This window comes from Carcharhinus amblyrhynchos, chromosome 12 (assembly GCF_965287045.1).
Source record: "Carcharhinus amblyrhynchos chromosome 12, sCarAmb.v2.hapA, whole genome shotgun sequence".
NCBI classification, from domain to species: domain Eukaryota; kingdom Metazoa; phylum Chordata; class Chondrichthyes; order Carcharhiniformes; family Carcharhinidae; genus Carcharhinus; species Carcharhinus amblyrhynchos.
In genome coordinates this window covers 2,602,100-2,623,238 of record NC_137335.1, presented here as the reverse complement: position 1 = coordinate 2,623,238, position 21,139 = coordinate 2,602,100, and positions in this window count along the sequence as shown.

Sequence of the window (21,139 nt, the reverse complement as noted above, 5' to 3'; positions counted from 1 at the left end):
TCACTCGCTATTTCTCATTTTTCAAGGGGTGGAGATGATGGAGCAGCGCTCCAAAAGCTCCTGATTCTAAATAAACCTGTTGGACTTTCACCTTCTTACTGTACTCATTTCTCAAGTCAACTTGCTGCTGTGAAGAGCGACTTGCTTCATCTGTCAAGTGCCTTTTCAAGGAGTTTTCTGTCTAGCTTCTTTTGATATTTACTGTCAAAGAACAAAAGAAAAAGGAACAAAGAACAGTACAGCACAGGAACAGACCCTTCAGCCCTCCAAGCCTGCTTAGATCACATTGTACTATCTAGACCAACCTCCTGTATCCCTCTATTCCCCACCTGTTTGTGTGTCTATCCAGATAAGTCTAAGTGTCACTAATGTGTCTGGCTCAACCAACTCACTCAGCAGTGCATTCCAGGCCCCCACCACCCTCTGTGTAAAAAAACTTCCCCCGCACATCTCCACTGAACCTTTCCCCCCTTACCTTGAACTTGTAATTGTCATTTCTGCCCTGGGAAAAAGCTTCCAACTGTTCACCCTATCCACACCCCTCATGATTTAGCAAACTTCCATCAGGTTGAGAAGTTGAGCCTGGGTGTGAACCTCAGACATTAATGTCGGGCTGGTTTTGCAAATTCCCCACCATTGTCTGCCTTGTGATATTGTGGACAGTGAGCATGAACTGGTGACACGACCAGTGGCAGAGCACTGGACCTGTGGGATCTCATGGTGGTCCATTGTTTAACATTTGGAATATATGGCAGGAAAAATGACCTCTTGGTTTGGATGCAAAGTCTTTCCCCTTTATCAGTCAGACTATCTGGAACATGAGAGATCATTCCCGCTTCACACAGAACACAGTTTTCTTCTGCCCACACTCTCTCCGGTGTTTAGCAGCTAATAAAAGGTTGCTTCCACAGTTTGGCTTGAATCTGTCACATATATCACATCTAGATATGTATGACCTTACTAAAGGCCTATAAATCATTTCAATGTCCCTGTGAGGACAAACATTGAATTTCAAAGCAGTTTAAGTGAACTCTGTATTTCATTCTCTCCTCTCCTGTGCAACACTTTAGCGACTCAAGATCAACAGTAACTTGGATTTATCCAACACCTCTACATCACAAGGTGAATTATCAACAGAAGACAAGATACTGAGGCAGGTCACAAACCTTGGCCAAACTGATAGCTTCTAAGGAGCTCCCTAAAGAAGGACGGAGAGGTTGAGGTTCAAGAAGGGAATTCCAGACCTTAGGACAAAGGTACCTTTTGTGCTAAATTCACATCGAATGTCAAAATTTGGAGACACTGCAGTTCCGTGTCATGTTACCCTTATCAACAAGCACAGAGCATTTTTTTTATACTTTCACAGGATATGGGCATTGCTGACTAGGCCAGCATTTATTGCCCACCCCTAATTGCCCCTTGAGAAAGTGGTAGTGAGCTGCCTTCCTGAACCACTGCAGTCCCTGTAGTGTAGGTACACCCACTGTGCTGATAGGAAGGACGTTCCAGAAAGCTGATCCAATGACAAGTGCAGGAACAGCAATATATTTCCAAGTCAGGATGGTATGTGGCTTGGAAGGTGCTGGAGGTGTTCCCATGTGTCTGCTACCCCTGTCCTTTCAGAGGACATCAGGTATGTTTGTAAAGGAACATTATCTTGTGATTCAGTGAGATATGGCTGGTGCCATTAATGCTGACACACAGGTAAGTCAGGAAGTCCTATCTTGTCCATTTTATTAGGTCCTATCAAAGGAGCCTTGGTGAGTTGCTGCAGAACATCTTATAGACGGTATACACGGCTGCCATCGTGCATCAGTGGTGGACAGAGTGAAGTTGGTGAATGGGGAACCAATCAAGCGGGGCTGCTGTGTCCTGGATGGTGTGGAGCTCCTTGAGTGTTGATGGATCTGCACCCGTCCAGTCAAGTGGGGAGTATTCCATCACACTCCTGACTTGTGCCTTGTAGATGATGGACGGGCTTTGGGGAGTCAGGAAGTGAGTTGCTCAGAATTCCCAGCCTCTGACCTGCGCTGGTAGCCACAGTTTTTGTCCAGCTGGTAGACTCAGCATTTGTGAAGTGGGTGAATTCAGTACTTAGCAGATCACAGAACTGGCTGGTAGTAAAAACTGCTGTGAGCTCGGTAACAAATCAGTCTCTTACGCAACTGCCATCTGGCTTCAAAGGTTTACCAGCCTCAGGAAGCCAGTTTCAATTTTCTGGCTTAATTTGTACTCCATCCTAAACATTTTGCTCGAATCAAAGTGAGATACTTCCATTTCACTTGACATGAACTATTCTACACCGGTCAGTTACAGCCTTCAGAAAAATATTTAGATGCTGTTTACTCTTCACTGTTTGTCAGCTGTCAGTTGTTCACCCAGCCTCGGTGAGTAGGGAATGTCTGACGGGTTGCAGACTCTTTCCTCGTGTCACAAGAATAATTCAACTCAATCTTGCTGTAAACATCCATTTAAACTCACCAGGTAGCATTGTAATGGAGGATTATCTTGTGTGTTAGTAAGGTACAGTTAGTGCCATCAATGGTGACATGTAGATAATTAGGGAAGTTCCATCCCATCCATTGATCATGCGTGAATTTAGAGCCAACATCACAACCAAGGTTGATCCAACTCCCAATCAACAATTCCAACATGTCTACACCAACGGTGAGAAAGTGGAAAGGGTCGAGAGCTTCAAGATGCCCAAATCATCAACGAGCTGTGCTGGTCCCCTCATGACAACACTATAGTTAAGAAAGCCCCACCAATGCCTCTACTTTCTTAAAAAGGTAAAGAAATTTGGCATATCAGCTACGACTCTCACCAACTTTTATAGATGCACCTCAGAAAGTACCTTTTCTGGTTGTATCACAGCTTGGTATGGCTCCTGCTTTACCCAAAACCACAAGAAACTCCAAAGGATTGTGAATAAAGCCCAGTCCATCATGCAAACCAGCCTCCCATCCATCAACTCTGTCTACACTTCCCGCTACCTCAGGAAAAGCAACCAGTATAATTAAGGACCCCACGTATACTGGACATTCTCTCTTCCACCTTCTTCCATCAGGAAAAAGATACAGAAGTCTGAAATCACATACCAACCGACTCAAGAACGGCTTATTCCCTGCTGCTGTCAGATTTTTGAATGGACTTACCCTGCGTTAAGTTGATCTTTCTCTACACCCTGGCTATGACTGTAACCCTACATTCTGCACCCTCTCCTTTCCTTCTCTATGAACAATATGCTTTGTCTGTATAGCATGCAACAAACAATACTTTTCACTGTATATTAATACATGTGACAATAATAAATCAAATCAAAAGTCTGAGGACACATACCAACCGACTCAAGAACAGTTTCTTCCCTGCTGCCGTCAGACTTTTGAACGGACTGACCGTATATTAAATTGATCTCTCTTTGTACTTTTTGAGTCAGTTGATATGTGATCTTAGACTTTTGTATCTTTTTCCCAGTGGGAGAAAGTGGAAGTGGAAGAGAGAATGTCCGGGGTGCGTGGGGATCCTTAATTATGCTGGCTGCTTTTCTGAGGCTACAGGGAGTGTAGTCAGAGCCAACGGATGGGAGGCTGGTAACACTACATTCTACACCCACTCCTTTCCTGCTCCCCTGTGTACTCTATGAACTGTATGTCGTGTCTGTATAGCGCGCAAGAAGCAATACATTTCACTGTGTACTGTGACAGTAATAAATCAAATCAAATCAAGTCAACATCCCAGCAAGCATCAGCAAAGAACAGTGATCAATGTGTTTGATCTGTTCTCCTCTCCAGTCACTGTCAACACACAGAACAAAAGCGTCTGGAATTTCATCTTGATCAATATTTAATTGACAGTTTCACTCAACTTGTCAATTTAACACATCATAAAGACAGCCAGTGGATTATGGAGGGGGGAGGGTTTGACAGGGTAGTGGGAGTGTGGGAGTTGTTGTCCAGTTCAGACTCAAGAGGGTGAGTTTGACTCAACAAACTGAGCTGCCAATGTTTGATGCTCACAATGTATCTCAGTGTGGGTCGACACCGCCTGCTTTTGTAACATGAGCTTTGAAAATTGATCAGAAAAGACCTTAAGTTATGCTCCTGATCCCAAGGACATGCTGAGGAATGCGAGAATTCTAACTGCTTCATGCTTACAAAGGAGAAACTGGAACAGGAAGAGACATGGAACTAAAGAAGTTAAAACGGACATTTATAAACCAAAAGAGAAAATGCTGGAAAATCTCGGCGGTTCTGGCAGCATCTGTAAGGAAAGAAAAGAGCTGACGTTTCGAGTCCAGATGACCCTTTATCAAAGCTTTGACAAAGAGCCATCAGGTGCGTGCCTGATGAAGGAGCAGCGCTCCGAAAGCTCGTGCTACCAAATAAACTTGTTGAACTTTAACCTGGTGCTGTGAGACTATTTACTGTGCCTATCCCCATAACCCCTTGCACTAACCTTAGCTAGTTCCTCTGACGCTAAGGGGCAATTTAGCACAGCCAATCCACCTACCTGCACATGTTTGAATTGTGGGAAGAAACCGGAGCACCCAGAGGAAACTCACGCAGACATGGGGAAAACAAGCAAACTCCGCACAGACAGTGACCCAAGCCAGGGATCGAACCCGGGACCCTGGCACTGTGAGGCAGCAGTGCCAACCACTGTGCCACCAAGCTAACCCTAACCCTAGTCCTGACTTTTGGCCAATTTGAATCAGATCTGGAAATTTGGTACGGATTCTGCAACCCTGAGCAAATGCTTATTTGATGTGTTATTTGATTACACCACACGTCTCATTCTGAAGAAAGGGTTTGGCTCAGAAAATACACTATCCAGTGAGGGGTATTATTCCTCTTCGACGGTAGAAAAAGATTAATAAAATAAAATTCCCCTGTGGAAACTGTAAAGAGGTGAAGAATCAGAAGAAAGCTCTAGAATGTGTTGCCCACAAATTGAACCAAATTTATTTTCATTTTGTTTATTGGGGTGACTAAATTCTCCTCAAAGAGCAAATCCTGCGAAAAATGTTGCAGCGTTTGACCTGTCAGATGAAACGAAACTTTCCTCAAACAGCAGGGATAAGTCTCTCAGAAAACAACCAAGTGAAACGTTCTTTTATGGTTGTTCTGTTGATTTAAAAATTGTCCTTAATTTAGTTAATTGTCCAAAGACATCTGGTGATAAAGGGACGCCTGCCCTTTGCTTCCCTTTAGACCTTTAGTACACGGTGCCCTGATGAATCTGCTTGTCGATAGCAGGCAGCCACTGTAAGAGATTTCAGATTAAGGACATTCCACTGAGCCCTAATAGACAAACCATGAATGTGAGTCTTGCCCTTCCTTTACAGTCACTGCGTTGCCAGCCCAGCTCCTATTGATGAGTGAATAAGACCCGAATGCAATCTCAGATCAATTCTGCCGGTTACGCTGCGCCTCTGGGTGAACAAAGGACAAAGAAAGGAGTTAAACCGAGCGAAATCACCAAGTGGAAAGCGAGGGGGGGGGGGAGCTGCTGGCGGCGGCAGTGGATGTGCCTGACAGGCAGCGAGATAGCGTAAACTCATCTGAATACAGGAAACCCCCAGCTGGGATAAAACCAGTGCTGATTTGTACTCTAACTTCAGGGAAAGCATTCAGTGCTGCTGGATATCGTTAAGAGGGGAGATGAACTGTAGATGTCAGCTGCTGTGTAATGCCATTTTTCCCATCAGGAACAAGATGGGATTCCTGTGATTGCTGAGACGCTGCTAAACGCTCGGTTGCGTGGGCTTTCTGCATTCCCCCACCGCAACCGCACCCACCCCCCACCCCCCCACCCACCCATTCTTATATCACTCTCTCGTGTCAGCAGTACACGGAGGGTTAACCTACACATATCCCACTGAACTGCAGTCATGCAGTTAAAAGAAAGTGACCGGAATATTCTGTTACAATCGCCCTTGTTTGTTCGCCAACATTGGAAGTGGAATCTGTAATCGTTAGTTAATTGAGACATTGTCAAAAGAAGGGGTGGCACAGTGGGTTAGCACTGCTACTTCACGGCGCCAGGGACCCAGGTTCGATTTCCAGTTTGGGTCAGTGCCTGTGTGGAGTTTGCACATTCTCCCCATGTCTGTGTGGGTTTCCTCCGGGTGCTCTGGTTTCCTCCCACAGTATGAAGCCTGACACCAGGTTATCTTAAACCTGGTGTTGTCAGACTTCTTACTGCGTTTACCCCAGTCCAACAGCGGCATCTCCACATCATTCCTCCCACAGACCACAGATGTGTGGGTTAGGCTGATTGGCCATGCTAAATTGCCCCTTAGTGTCAGAGGGATTGGCAGGGTAAATATGTGAGGTTACGGGGATAGGGCAGGACCTGGGTGGGATTGTTGTCGATGCTGACTCAATGGGCCAAATGGCCTCTTTCTGGACTGTGGATTCTATGATTCTAATAAATTCATAAACCTCAAATTAATAACTCTGTATTAAAACAGCATCTCTGCTACAATATCCAATGTCAAGACAGGATATGTGACACTTAATCTGCGATAATTGACAAATTTTATAATGCCTCCAGTCTTCCTTCCATAACATTTTTATTCATTCATGGGACGTGGGTATCACTGGCTGGGCCCAGCATTTATTGCCCATCCCTGGTTGCCCCTTGAGAGGGTGGTGGTGAGCTGCCTTCTTGAATCGCTGCAGTCCACGTGCTGTGGGTTGACCCACAGTGCCTCTAGGGAGGGAATTCCAGGATTTTGACCCAGTGACTGAAGGAACGGCCGATATATTTCCAGGTCAGGATGGTGAGTGGCTTGGAGGGGAACTTGCAGGTGGTGGTGTTCCCATGTATCTGCTGCCCTTGTCCTTCTAGATGGAAGTGGTGGTGGGTTTGGAAGGTGCTGACTAAGGATTTTTGGTGAATTGCTGCAGTGCATCTTGTAGATGGTACACACTGCTGGTACTGGGTGTCGGTGGTGGAGGGAATGAACGTTTGTGGAGTGATTTATCAGAGTCCTCTTTTTCCAAGGCCCTCCAGATCCTTGTTGAGATAAGTCAGAGAAAGCATATTTTTGTTTGTATATTACAGGTACTTTCTCATTCAAAAGCTTTATCACAGTAACTTCATTGCAGTGTTAATGTAAGCCTTACCTGTGACTAATAAATAAATTTTAACCTTAACTTTTTTATTATCTTCCTGTGCACAGAAGGCTGATCCGTCAGACAATGATTCCCATTCATTTTCGTCAATAATTGTCATGGAAAAGCTTAAATACAGAGTCAAAAGAATCACATGATTCAATCTTCCTGAAATCTTTCCAGTCTCTTCCCCAGGATTGCTCTGCATATCCTGTTGTTCCCCCACCTTCCTCAGACTCCCCAGCTGCTGTTAAAAGTTGAAATCCTGCAGATACCAGAAATCTGAAATAAAACTAGAAAGTGTTGGAAATGCTCAGCAGGTCAGGCAGCGTCCGTGGGGAGACAAACGGAGGGTGGAATTTAATGGCCGTTCACACCCCGCCTCCTCTTTGAGTGAGGACGGAGAATTTGGCGCTCAGCGAAATCTCCATTCACTGCAGCGGCACGGGAGAATCATAGAATCACAGAATCCCTACACAGCAGGAGGAGTTCATTCGGCCTATCAAGTCTGTGCTGGCTCTCTGACATATCATTTTACCCAATCTCTATCCCGGTAACCCTGTGAGGGCGGCGGCACGGTGGCACAGTGGGTTAGCACTGCTGCCTCACAGCACCAGGGACTCAAGTTCAATTCCCGGCCTCGGATCACTGTCTGTGTGGAGGTTGCACATTCTCCCCGTGTCTGTGTGGGTTTCCTCCAGGTGCTCCAGTTTCCTCCCACACTCCAAAAGTGTGCAGGTTAGGTTGATTGGCCATGCTAAATTGACCCTAGTGTCAGGGGCTTAGCAGGGTAAATATGTGGGGTTATGGGAATAGGGCCTGGGTGGGATTGTGGTTGGTGCAGACCCGATGGGCCAAATGGCCTCCTTCTGCACTGTAGGGATTCTAAGATTCTTACCCTGCTAATCCCCCTAACCTAGACATCTTGAGACACTCAGGGTCAATTTAGCATGGCCAACTCACCTAATCTGCACATCTTTGGACTGAATCCCACTGGCGTGAGTGGCAGGAGAATCCCATTTGGGGATAATGGTCTTTTAGAATGTTTTATCTAAAAGCAAGAAAGACTGACATCTAAACAGCAGCTTTCATAGCCTGAGGGCATCCCCAAAACACTCTCATACCAATGAAGCATTTTCAAAGTGTAGTCACAGGCCTAATTTCGGAAACGCAAGCAGCTGCTTTGAGCACAGCAAGATCCCACTGACATTAACGTGATGATGGGATGACCTGCTTTGTTAGGAGGTGTTGACTGAAGGATGTCCACTGGCCAGAACAACGTGAGGTAACTCCCCCACTCTCTTTTCAAATAGCGTTATGGGATTTCTTTTTCCACTGCCCACATTAGAAGGCAGAAAAGGACCTTGGTTTAGAACATAGAAAAAACGACAGCACAAACAGGCCCTTCGGCCCACAAGTTGTGCCGAACATCTCTACCTACTAGGCTTACCTATAACTCTCAATCCTACTAAGATCCACGTACTCATCCAGAAGTCTCTTAAAAGACCCTATCGAATCCACCACCACCACTGGCAGCCGATTCCAGGCGGTTTAATATCGACTCAAGGACAGTTCCTTCCCTGCTGCCATCAGGCTTTTGAATGGATTTACCTCGTATAAAGTTGATCTTTTTTTACACCCTCACTATGACTGTAACACTACATTCTGCGCTCTCTCCTTTCCTTCTCCCCTATGTACTCGGTATGCTTTTTGTCTCTACAGCGCACAAGAAACGATGATTTTCACCGTATCTCAACGCAGGTGACAATAATAAATCAAATCAAATCAACTCTGATAGTGCAGCGTTCACAGAATCGTAGAATCCAAACAGAGCAGAAGGAGGCCATTTGGCACTTTGAGTCCACACTGACAACAATTCCACCCAGACCCTATCCCTGTAACTCCAACATTTACCCTGCTAACAACCACCTAACCCCACCCACCCTCACCCCCAACACTAAGGGTCAATTTAGCACGGCCAATCCACCTAACCTGCATGTATTTGGAGTGTGGGAGCAAACCGGAGCACCCGGAGGAAACCCACGCAGACACGGGGAGACTCCAAGAGACTGTGACCCGAAGCTGGAATGGCAGTTGGCTTCCTGAGAGGCAGCAGTGCTAACCGCTGTGCTGCCTTGCTACCCAAGCCCCCTTCAGTGCTGTGCGGGAGCAGACCCCGCGTCTACCTGGGGGCAGAACAGACAGTGCCCCCCACCCACCCACCACCCCGTACTGTCGGCAAGAATCTGAATCAAACGCCAGCGTCTAGCTGACTGAGATAACCAATCTTTCTCCTCAGCTTCTCATTCACTTTTAAAATGAAGACGAAATTGGAAAAGAATAGTGAAAGTTATTCAAAGCTGGAACAATATACAATAAATAAAATGTGAGTGCCAGTATAGATGTACAATGATCATGAGGAAGGAATGTGTTGTCGCAATGAAGTCTTAGTGATTTGAGAGTCAGCTGATATATGTATATTTAAATTTATTTTTATTATTCTTACTGAAGCATGCTGGCAGCAAAATAATGCTGATTTTCCTAATATATTGTGAGGTCTGACTGTGCACTATATATCTACAGAGCTCCTGAATCTATTAAAAACTTATTTATTGTTTCAATAAAAGCAGAATCTCGCCATTCCTTTCCGTAAAATATAACATAGAGCCTCTTTGTACACTGTTAATTTAAACAGGTGGTAGTGTCGGCAGTTTCTCGGGGGAGACGGCGCGGGGGGTTGGGGGGGGTGGAAGGGGGCTTGAAGGCCAGAGGTGAAATAATCAGAAGTGCTCATCTACTGCATAGGTCATCAAACGGAGAGCCCATCAATGGAGCCAGCAGAGCATGTGTAAAATTAATCAGCTCCAGCCTCGGTGTTTAGCGATTGTGATTATACAGTGGAAAACTGAACAAGGGGTGACAGCACGGAGAAACTAATGTAATAGGGAGCTCAGGCCTGGCAAAGGCTGGGAGACAGATCAATTTGCAATGTTCCTGTTTCTGTGCTCAGGCAACAAAGCAGAAACATGAAAGAGAACATTAACAGTCACTCCCTATGAACTAGACAAATCAATAAACATCAGTCAGAAAGAAGAAAGTTCCTCATTGCGGAGAGTAGCCAGGGGCTTTGGAGACTGCTCCGAGCTTACGATGAATCCCCGCGGCCCGGGTCACCTTCGCTTTCACCTGTTTGGGACCATCGTCCTGATCCTCAGATCGAGGAGGGTGTTGGTCTCCATCTGCTGCAGAGAAAGCAAAGGTGATTTCAAAATGCATCTTTCTTTTTACATTTTTATAATTCTGGGTGGCACGGTGCCACAGTGGTTAGCACCGCTGCCTCACAACTCCAGGGACCCGGGTTCGATTGGGTCACTGTCTGCACACTGTTTGCACATTCTCTCCATGTCAGCGTGGGTTTCCTCCGGGTGCTCCGGTTTCGGGCATAGCGGGCAGCACACAGACCATGCAAAGGTCCACTGGCCTCGAGCGGGATTTTCCGGCTTTGGGGAAATCAAAGCTGGGAAATCCTGCCCACAATGTCTACCATCCAGAAGGACAAGGGAGGCAGATACCTAGGAACTCCACCAGTATCCAAGCTCCCTCCAAGCCGTGCACCATCCTGAATTGGAAATATAACGGCCATTCCTTCACTGTGGCTGAATCAAAATCCCAGAACTCCCTTCCTAACAGCACTGCAGATGTACCTACACCACATGGACAGCAACAGCTCAAGACCCACTTTCTCAAAGGCAATTAGGGATAGGCAGTAAATGATGGTCTAGCCAGCGACACCCACATCCCTTGTCTGATTTTTTAAAACTCAGTTGTTGGCCATCACTTGGACTCATTTCCCTGAGCCTGGTAAACTTTGTTAGTTGTTACACAGTCCATTAGATAAATTAAAATATAATATGATCTCAGAGAATTCCATCTCAACGGCAGTGCCTGGCACTTTCCAAATCCTATTGTTTTCTTGGCTACCCTCAGATTAGCACTGATGGTAACTGTTGCCTGGTTTACTCCATCACCAAGAGAGATTACATACAATCATACAATACAGGAGAAGGCCATTCGTCCCATTGTGCCTATGCTGATGCTTTGAGAGAGCAGCCCTACTTAGCCCCCGCGCCCCATTTCTTGCTCCAAGATCACCAGCCTCAAGAAGCTATCCAAATCCCTTTTTAAAATTATTTATAGAAAGAGCTCCCATTAACTCTTCAGTTCGAGCATTTCAGATCCTGACAACTTTCTGGGTGAAAACAACTCTCCTCATCTCCCCTCCAGACCTTTCACTGATAAGCACCCAGAGGAAACCCAAGCAGACATGGGGAGAATGTGCAAATTCCACGCGGACTGTCACCTGAGACTGGAATTGAACCTGGGTCCCTGGTGCTGTGAGGCAGCCGTGCTAACCACTGTGCCACCGTGATATGAATCCCGTCTGACGCTATTCTATCTTCTCTGAAGCGCAGCATGTGGTAAACTATGTCTGCACTGTGAGGTTCTATGATATCTATGGTCTATGATGTCGGAGAAAACAAAAAATATCAACACAATAGAAAAGTCAAGCTGTTCACATCGTTGAGATGAAACTTTCCAAAGGAGCCAGAAGGTGAAATTCCTTCTTCCTACAAACAATGCAAAAAGACAAACATGCGACATGCTGAAACCGCTTGTCAAAGTCACAAGTTCTTGCAATGTTGCCAAGGAAGACGCACATTTCTGTATCTCCTTTCACAACCTAGAATCATAGAAACCCTACAGTGCAGAAAGAGGCCATTTGGCCCATCGAGTCTTCACTGACCACAATCCCACCTAGGCCTTACCCTCCCTCCCCCCCCCGATATTTATCCACTAATCCCTCTAACCTACGCATCTCAGGCCTCTAAGGGGCAATTTTTACCATGGCCAATCAACCTAACCCGCACATCTTTGGACTGTGGGAGGAAACCAAAGCACGCAGACATGAGGAGAACGTACAAACTCGGCACAGGCAGTGACCCCAGCCGGGAATCGAACGTGGGTCCCTGGAGCTGTGAAGCAGCAGTGCTAACCACTGTGTTACCGTGCCACCCTCAGGACAGTCCAAAGCACTTTATAACCAATGAAATACCTTCTGAAGCGTAATTGCTGTTGGTTACAATCAACTGGTCATTAATTCTGAAAGAGAATGATACATTCATACTTCTTATTGCATATCTCACAAGAGGAAGCAGGTTTAGGGTGCTGGGGAATAGGTACAGAGGAGATGTCAGGGGTAAGTTTTTCACTTAGAGGGTGCTGGGTGAGTGGAATCGGCGGTTGGGGGTGGGGGAGGTGGAGGCAGATTCAGTAGGGTCTTTTAAAAGGCTTCTGGATGAGTACATGGGACTTAGGAACATAAAGCGTGGTAGGTAAGCCTAGTAGGTAGGGGTATGTTCGGCGCAACTTGTGGACCGAAAGGCCTGTTTGTGCTGTAGTTTTTCTACGATTCTATATTTTAAATTTTTTTGTGGGCTGAGGGTGTCACTGGCAAGGTCAACATTTGTTACCCATCCCTAGTTACCCTTGAACCGAGTGGCTCTATAGGCTGCTTCAAAGGGCAGTTAATGCCAACCACATTGCTGTGGACTTAAAAGAGAAAACGCTGGAAAATCTCACTGGTCTGGCAGCATCTGTTGCTGCCACTGTGTATTGGTGGTGAAGGGAGTGAATGTTTTAAGTTGTGGGTGAGGTGCTGAAGAACTGGACTATTTTGACTCAGGACTTGGCCTGAGACAATTCACAGCTCTTTAATCTGTGATTATCCCACTCTCCAGTCACACTGTTTGTATCTATAAAGACTTGATTACCTGTAAAGACTCGCATTCCAACCATTCTTCACTTTCCAATCCATAATTACCTTGCAATTGTGTCTTTGCCTATATATGTTGTGTTTATGAACCTACCTCCACTCCCCTGCTGAAGGAGCAGCACTCCGAAAGCTTGTGATTCCAAATAAACCTGTTGGACTTTAATCTGGTGTTGTGAGACTTCTTACTGTGCACACCCCAGTCCAACTTTTCACTATATGCTAATACATGTGACAGTAATAAATCAAATCAAACACCGGAAACTCCACATCATCAAAACATTGTGTTCAACATTAAATGCGATTCTGTGATTTACAACACTTACTAAACAGTCCTGAATGTGCTTTGAATTACGTATACTCAATTTCAGATTATCAGTCAGAATTGCAGTGTGGCTCACCTGTGCTTTCTAGAAGCTACATACTGACACACAGGGCCATGTCCTTTGTAAACAGTAAAAGCATGTCCATACATTGCGTCTTTCTTCAATTAAACAAAAGCTTATGGGGCAGCCACTCCCTGCTTAATTTCCCATGGCAATGCTTTGACCAACCACAGTTGACCTGCCTAGTTTGAATTTTAATCTTAAGTATATTTAGCGAGGTGGCCTCCGCCACTTCGGCGGGCGGAGAGTTCCAGAGATTCACCACCCGTGGAGTAACAGAGTTGAGGAGGAACTTCTTCACTCGGGGGGTGGTGGATCTCTGGAATTCTCTGCCTGTTGAAGTGGTGGAGGCTGCCTCACTAAATATATTTAAGACGCGGGTAGATAGGTTTTTGACAGACAAGGGAGTTAAGGGTTATGGGGAGAAAGCGGGAAAGTGGAACTGAGCAGCAACAGATCAGCCATGATCTTATTGAATGGCGGGGCAGGCTCGAAGGGCTAGATGGCCTACTCCTGCTCCTATTTCTTATGTTCTTATGAGTCCAGATGGCTCTTTGTCAAAGCTCATTGCTGTGGGTCTGGAGTCACGTGTAGGCAAGGCCAGGGGGCGACAGCAGATTTCCTGTCTTATTAGTGAATAAGATGAACTTCCACAACAATAGTTTCATGGTCACCTGGGACTAGCTTTACATTCTAAATTTTAATTCATTGAATTTAAATTCCACTAGCGGCCACGATGAGATTTGAACCTGTAATTCCCCAAGAGGATTAGCTGGGGCCTCCAGATTACTAGCCCAATGACATCACCACTGGGCCACCACCGGCCCCAGAAAGGAAATTACCAGGAGTGGAGTTTGACTGTATCTTTGACTTTGAACTCAGTGCATTGGGAATTAATCCCTTAACCTTAGGCTTTGTGACTGTTTGCTCACATCCCACCTAATCGCACTCAACAATTAATTACAAACTCATTACAGTCTTTCATTCAGAAGTGAAAGGACAAGCCTGTAAACCAACTAATGAATTTATCAAGCCCTCTGCACATGGCTCCCCAGAAAGCGCTGATAAATAGCAAAGTGTTTATAAGATGTCAATGGCCACATCATCAAACCACACTTTGCTGCACAGAGGAGAATGATCAGATTCAGCCCGCTGACAAAGGCAAGCTACACGGTGTAAAAAGGATTTACTCTTATCAGAGTTAATCTTAAATGGGTTCAAACCTCAATGTCAAATTCTGATCACTTCCAGTGGAACTTGACTCAGCTGAGGTTTAAACAAGTCAAGCTGCAAATAAGAAAGGAAGTCCTTTGTGGTTGTACTGTGCAGATGACAGAAAGGTTCTCCTGCTTTGGGGAACACGTCCATTTTCTGTGAGGAGTGTTGTTCAATATCATGTTTCGAATTACAAAGGAAACTGGAACTGAGGCAAGGCTTCCAGTCCATCCTTACAGTCCAGGGTGGCACAGTGGTTAGCACTGCTGCTCACAGCGCCAGGGACCTGGGTTCAATCCCCGGCTTGGATCACTGTCTGTGTGGTGTCTGCACATTCTCCCCATTTCTGCATGGGTTTCCTCTGGCTGCTCCGCTTTCCTCCCATGTGCTGAAAGATGTTATGGTTAGGTGCATTGACCCAAACAGCTGCCGGACTGTGGTAACTAGGGGAATTTCGCAGTAATTTCATTGTAGTGTTACTGTAAGCCTTACTCATGACTAACAAATAAACTTTACTTTAGTGCTGAAAGGAACACACTGCATTCCAGTTAAGATAATAACACTTCAGAAAGCCTGACTGTGAATTTGACAAGGTCATTACACATGTAGCAAAGAACAGCCCAGGACAGTTAAAGGGAAAACAATGGTATCCAGGCTGATGTGTGGGCTTTTACCATCTCAGTCTAGACCAGTGGAGATTACCAATCTTGATCTAGACTCTATAGAACTGGATTAATAGGGAAAATCAACAGATTACCTTGAGCAGAACCTTCACTGTAAGTGACCTCTTCCCTTTCAATGCCAGACTGTCTGCATTCCTCCAGTAGTTACACTAATAATTTATCCTTTCAATAGACCAACTACAGAAACAAGATTTTTCCAGGGGCTCAGACTACTTTCCCGCACGTTGCCCTAAAACGGCGCAGTTCTCTTTTTAAACAAGCTTGCTGTGTCAGAGTTACATTCAGCATCAAACTGCCTGACAGCTGGTAGATGCAGGGAGGATGTTCCCGAGGGTGGGGGGAGTCCAGAACTAGGGATCACAGCCTGAGGATTCGGGGTAGACCATTTAGGACGGACATGAGGAGACATTTCTTCACCCAAAGAGTGCTGAGTCTGTGGAATTCATTCCCACAGGAAGTAGTTGATGCCAAAACATTGAATGTGTTCAAGAGGTGACTGGACACAGCACTTGGGGCGAATGGGATCAAAGGTTATGGGGAGAAACAGGATTAGGCTATTGAGTTGGATGATCAGCCATGATCATGGTGAATGGTGGAGCAGGCTTGAAGGGCCGAATGGTCTCCTCCTGCTCCTGTCTTCTACGTTTCTATATTTCTCTCTCTGTTCATACCCAGCAGGGGCACTCTCAGTATTCCCAACTCCAAAATATTGGGAGGAGTTTTCCCAAACTTGCGCTGGATCAGGTGAGAAAGGTTTGTGTGAAACTGGCCGGTTCACAGAAGGCTTTTCTCCGCGCTCTGTGCAATTCCAAAATACCGGCCAGGGTTACACAGCCAACGGGAGGAGCAGAGCCTAAACTGCTGCAGTGAATAAATCCCAATAAAAACAAAACCAAAAAAAGGGATGACTAATCCAAAAACACCAGAGAACGTGAGATTAAACCCCACTGCAGAACTTCAACTCAGTTTTTTTCAAGAAAATATGAAGCATGTCTTAGAAACTGAACTGTTTAGTTAATGTCATTTACAGAGAAACATAGAAACTAGAAGCAGGAGGAGGCCATTTGGCCCTTCGAGCCTGCTCTGTTTTTCATTTTGATCATGGCTGATCACCAAATTCAATATCCTGATCCCTCTTCCCCTCCATATCCCTCGATCCCTTTAGCCCCAAGAGCGATATCTAATTTCATCTTGAAAACACACAACATTTTGGCCTCAACTGTTTTCTGTGGGAGTGAATTCCACACATTCACCACCCTCTGAGTGAAGAAACTCCTCCTCACCTCAGTTCTAAAAGATTTACCCCTTGTTCTCAAACGCTGATCCCTAATTCTGAACTCCCTTACCATCGGGGACATGTAGAGAAGAAGGTTTGCCATCCTTACCCTCCCTGTGCTCATTTCTGACTTCAGGCCCACACCAGTGAGGTTGGCCTGTATTTTATGACCTCGATCGGGTTACAAAATCCCGCCTGAGGCCACCGGAGAATTCTGTTCCGCGAGGGCGGCACGGTAGCACAGTGGGTTAGCATTGCTGCTTCACAGCTCCAGGGACCTGGGTTCAATTCCCAGCTCAGGTCACTGTCTGTGTGGAGTTTGCACATTCTCCTTGTGTCTGCATGGGTTTTCTCTGGGTGCTCTGGTTTCCTCCCACAGTCCAAAGATGTGCGGGTTAGGTTGATTGGCCGTGCTAAATTGACTCTAGTGTCAGGGTGTTAGCAGGGTAAATATGTGGGGTTGGGGCCTGGGTGGGATTGTGGTCGGTGCAGCCTCGATGGACCGAATGGCGTCTTTCTGTACTGTAGGGTTTCTATGATCTCTGAGCCTTCCCCATGCCGATTCTGAGCCGGATGGGCAGTTGAGTCTTAACTCTTCACTAAAATGGCTGAGTAAGTCACCAGACGCATCGATAAATTATTTTGGGAGAAGGAAATATATTGAACATAGGCCAGGAATGTCAGTTGAAAGTTACAATTTGATAAAACTGGAAGGCACGGTTGAACTGAACCTGGAATATTCTGAAAAGAAAATGAGACATTTGGACATGGATTGCTTTGCTTTGCTGGAAGTGCTGACATCATTGCCCGAATTTCACCGGGATGGGCGAGGTTTACAGAGCGGCATTCTCCGTTGGCCCCAAGCGGAATCTTATGAGCCTCGGATGGGCGAGTGGTAAAATTCCGGCACATATTCGGTTTATATATATTCACCGACAGATTTTGTTTTGTTGTTGAAGTTATTTGATTTGCAACGTCACACAAGCCTGCACCTCTTCCCAAAAACCTGACAGAATGATGTGACACGGATGGTTTTTCTGTTTACTATTTACAAAGATTTTTATTTTAGACATGTTTTCTACTCCGATAGATAGCGTCCAATCACCCCCCCCACACACACACACCCCCCCATTCCCCCCACCATGGGGTATTTTGCAGTGACAGAGATGGCCCACCACTAACCAGCAGCTGGTCCTCCAGCCCCGCCAATGTCCATGGCGAACCCCGCACCCTGTGCCACCGGAGAAGTTTATTTGATTTTAGTGTGCTTGTTCGGACACACTGAGGGAGAATTTAACATGGCCAATGCACCTAACCAGCACGTCTAGAAATGGCGGTGAGGTGGGGACAACACAGTAAGAAGTCTGACAACACCAGGTTTAAGTCCAACCAATTTATTTGATAGTAAACTCACAAGCTTTCAGGGTTTGCTCCTGGTGTTGTCAGACTTTTTACTGTGTTTACCCCAGTCCAACACCAGCATCTCCACATAGTGAGGTGGGGGGCCAGGCAGGTAAATGGGTAGAACATTTGGCCTGTGTGTGCGCGTCTCTCTCTCTGTCTCCACAGACACTGCCTGTCTTAGACTTCCAGCATTTGCAGTCTTTTCTTTGACAAAAAAATGTAAATATCTGCGTGGCAAAATGCCTCTTGTTAAAATTATCTGTGCTCTTTCACATGACAAATTTCTGGAATCATAGAAACCCTACAATGCAGAAGGAGGTCATCGAGTCTACACTGCCAACAATCCCACCCTATTCTCGATACCCCACATATATACCCCGCTAATCCCTCTAACTTACGCATCCTGGGACGCTAAGAGGCATTTAGCATTGCCAATTAACCTAACCCACACATCTTTTGGACTATGGGAGGAAACCGGAGCATGGGGAGAATGTGCAGACTCCACACAGGCAGTGACCCGAGGCTGGGATCGAACCCTGGAGCTGCGAGGCAGCAGTGTTAACCGCTGTGCTACCGTGCCACCTTCTGAATAAATGAAGGCATTTGTAACTCCCTGGCATAAATTGATTTATTGTGTTCACGCATTCCTAGGTGTTAATAAGCAAAAGTTGGAGGTTTTGGTGGCAAAGAATTGTGGCAATTTATTGGATAAAACGTCTGGAGATTCACACATCAGCCGACACGTTCAACCAAACAGGCCAGAGTCACAATTGTATGGTAACAATCAGACTGTAAGATAGACTGAAGCAAGCAAATGCTATTTTGATTTACTCTGTGTTAAATAACTTCTAAAATAGTTGCAAATCAGGAATAATTAGAATGCTTGAAAGATTCAAACGGTGAATGCCGACTTGTTTGTAATCTCAATCAATCATTAACTCATTTAAGGGGAAATGGTGGCACACTGCTTATGTCACTGGGCTATTCATCACTGCTACCCCATAGAAAGTGTTCTTTCTGGTTGTATCACAGCTTGGTATGGGCTCCTGCCCTGCCCAAGACCGCAAAGAACTACAAAAGTCCGTGAATGTAGCCCAATCCATCACGCAAACCAGCCTCCCATCCATTGACTCTGTCTACACTTCCTGCTGCCTCGGCAAAGCAGCCAACATAATTAAGGACCCCACGCATCCCAGACATTCTCTCTTCCACCTTCTTCCTTTGGGAAAAAGGTACAAAAGTCTGAGATCACGTACCGACCGACTAAAGAACAGCTTCTGTTGCTGTCTGACTTTTGAATGGACCTACCTTGCAATAAGTTGATTTTTCTCTATGTCCTGGCTATGACTGTAACACTACATTCTGCACTCTCTCCTTTCTTTCTCTATGAATGGTACACTTTGTCTATATAGAAAGAAACAATACTTTTCACTGTATGTTAATACATGTGACAATGATAAACCACATCAAATCAAACAATCCAATTAATAAACCTGGAATATAAAGCTAGTCTCAGTAACAGTGACCATAAAACAATCAATGAGTGTGGTAAAGACCCATGTGGTTCACTAATGTCCTTTGGAGAAGGAAATCTGCTGTCCTTACCTGGTTTAGCTTCCCTGTGACTCCAGATCTCATTGACCCTTACCTGCCCTCTGAAATAGCCTGGCAAGCCACACCATTCACTTCAAAGGGCAAGTAGAGAAGGACAAAAAATGCTGCCGAAGACAGCGACACTCATATCCCATGAAAGGATAAAGAAGAAGAAACTGATGTCAGAATCTAATAAATAAACTTTACTTTCTGCTTTATATTTTATTTCAATTCTATGCTGTAAAATTACTTTTGTCTGTAAGGGTTAAAGGAATCAAAGTTCTGACATCCGAAGAAACTGTTGTTAGAATGCGCAATGTTGCTTTTTATTTTGGCACCTTGAACATCATTATAAGAACTAGGAGCAGGAGTCGGCCAACTGTCCCCTCGAGCCTGCTCCGCCATTCAATAAGATCATGGCTGATCTTTTTGTGGACTCAGCTCCACTTACCCGCCCGCTCACCATAACCCTTAATTCCTTTACTGTTCAAAAATTTATCTATCCTTACCTTAAAAACATTCAATGAGGGAGCCTCAACTGGGCAGGGAATTCCACAGATTCACAACCCTTTGTGTGAAGAAGTTCCTCCTCAACTCAGTCCTAAATCTGCTCCCTCTTATTTTGAAGTTTCCCTGCTTCTATCTTATCTATTCCCTTCATAATCTTTTATGTTTATATAAGATCTCCCCTCATTCTTCTGAATTCTAATGAGTATAGACCAGTCTACTCACTGTCCCCTCATAAACCAACCCTCTCAACTCCAGAATCAACCTCGTGAATCTCCTCTGCACCCCCTCCAGTGCCAGTCTATCCTTTCTCAAGTAAGGAGACCAAAACTGTAGACAGTAACTCCAGGTGTGGCCTCACCAGCACCTTATTCAGCTGCAACATAATCTCGCTGTTTTTAAACTCCATCCCTCTAGCAATGAAGGACAAAATTCCATTTACCTTCTTAATTACCTGCTGTACTTGGAAACCTACTCTGAGATTCTTGCACAAGGACACCCAGGTCCCTCTGCACAGCAGCATGCTGCAAATTTTTACTATTTAAATAATAAGCCATTTTGCTGTTATTCCTACCAAAATGGATGACCTCACATTTACCAACATTATACTCCATCTGCCAGACCCTCGCCCGCTCACTTAGACTATCTATATGCCTTTGAAGACTTTCAGCATCCTCTGCACACTTTGCTCTGCTACTCATCTCAGTGTCATCTGTGAATTTTGATACACCACATCCACAGGTTCCCTATTGTTCACTGCACATGTAATGTTCTCAAAGAATTCCATCAAATTAGTCAAACATGACCTTCCCTACATTAACCCATGTTGCGTCTTACCAATGGGACAATTTATCTCCAGATGTCTCATTATTTCTTCCTTGATGATAGACTCAAACATTTCCCTGCTACAGAAGTTAAGCTAACCGGCCTATAGTTGCCTACCTTTTGTCTACTTCCTTTCTAAACAGTCACATTTGCTGTTTTCCAATCTACAGGAATCACCCCACAGTCCAGCGAATTTTGGTAAATTACCACGAGTGCACTTGCTCTTTCTCCCGCCATCTCTTTTAGCACCCTGGGATGCATTCCATCAGGGCCAGGAGACTTGTCTACCTTTAGCCCCCCAT